Source organism: Acanthaster planci, linkage group LG04, assembly GCF_054643075.1.
Source record: "Acanthaster planci isolate LZ-2023a linkage group LG04, COTS_SCS, whole genome shotgun sequence".
Lineage (NCBI taxonomy): Eukaryota > Metazoa > Echinodermata > Asteroidea > Valvatida > Acanthasteridae > Acanthaster > Acanthaster planci.
Genome location: NC_141780.1, coordinates 14,602,701 through 14,604,205, shown reverse-complemented (window position 1 = coordinate 14,604,205; position 1,505 = coordinate 14,602,701).

Below are 1,505 nucleotides of genomic sequence, written 5' to 3'. Positions count from 1 at the left end.
ATACTGTACACAGACTGTATACAATGGTAACCACGGCAACTTTTGAATTTTAAACTATAGAGGGCGCTATATGAGGTTCACGCTGGATCACAGACATGTTGCACTACACCAAGTACGCACCCATAAAAAACAGTGCAAAATCGGACCGAAATAGCGCCGCCTGTTGACTCTCGTGAAGAGGTTGACCTCTGTTTTTTTTCACTGGCAATTCAAGACTATGGCCAGAAGATCACTTTCCGTTTCAATTTCATGGGGGTTAGCTACGAATATCTTTTTTTATTCGCCTTTCGAGGAAGAAACCCCCAAAACAGCAATAAAACTAAGCGCTCATTTCTGAATATAGCCGCCCGCCTCTATCCAAAATAGGCTCCCAATTCAGGAAATACCCCGAACTGGATACTATTAGTCCCAAATTCGGGATTTATAGAAATATTTCTATGATGCCTCCTGATTATGGCAGGTCTTATTGTAAAAACCCCGTGGGATCACAAAATATCAATGAGCTCGCGCACAGAAATACAACCATTTGGTGGAATGCACCCTTATGTCTGTGCGCTGGATGGATTGAGGCCGGAGCTCGAGGCTGGGGTGGGTGGATGGGTTCAGAACTACAGAACAGAAAGGGTCACCTCCAGAACAATGAAAAACCTATTTCAGCTACTCTTCCATCTAGCGATTTTATTTCTTTATTTTTGTATTAAACTTTCCATCCATCCATCTACGCGGAACCTCAGAGTCGCCAGGATAGAAAATTGTTTTGTGCTCCAGTGGCGGAAGCATTTACTTTTGGTAATTTGGGGGTTAATCTTCACACAGTACCAGTACATGAATGCACTTTAAGGTACGACCGTCTTCGGAATTTGTTTTCATTATTGGCTGTACACTATGATCTTACTAATGATAAAGTTTATTAATATTATTATTCAGTAGCAAACCGATTTTTTTTCGAGGGTTATAATTAAGCAGTTCTGAACTTAAACACGTACAGAAATCACTCTTCTTATCGATTTCCATACTCTTTTTTGCAAGCTGATTATCAATCAGAAGAGAATAGCTCATTTAACTGGTAATTCTTCCATACACTAAGTAATATTTTCACTTCAAACGGATGAGGTAGGCCTCAGCTAGTACTAGGTTGCTGCGCCCAATGTTATGATGATGCATGGTTTTACTGTTGATGGTAAGGACCTAAGCGCGTCGAAATTTAAAAAAAAAAGCAAGCTACCGAGTTTTTCCAAGGCAATCGTCCATTCTTGCTATTAGCGTCAAGAACCAAAGCTCGTGATCGGAAGAACCCGAAGACAAAAGCGCCCGCCAGCACCGGCACCACAAACATGCACATCGCGTGTCTGTGGGGTAGCGCAGGGAGATCACAGCAAGCTCGATGCCAGGAGGGTGCACCCTTGTATTTAGGCCAGAAATGTGTCCGCCGAGCTCTTTAATAAAAGTTATACACTGAAAATATTTCATATCAGAGGATCCTGAGAGCCATGGGACTGGGGAAT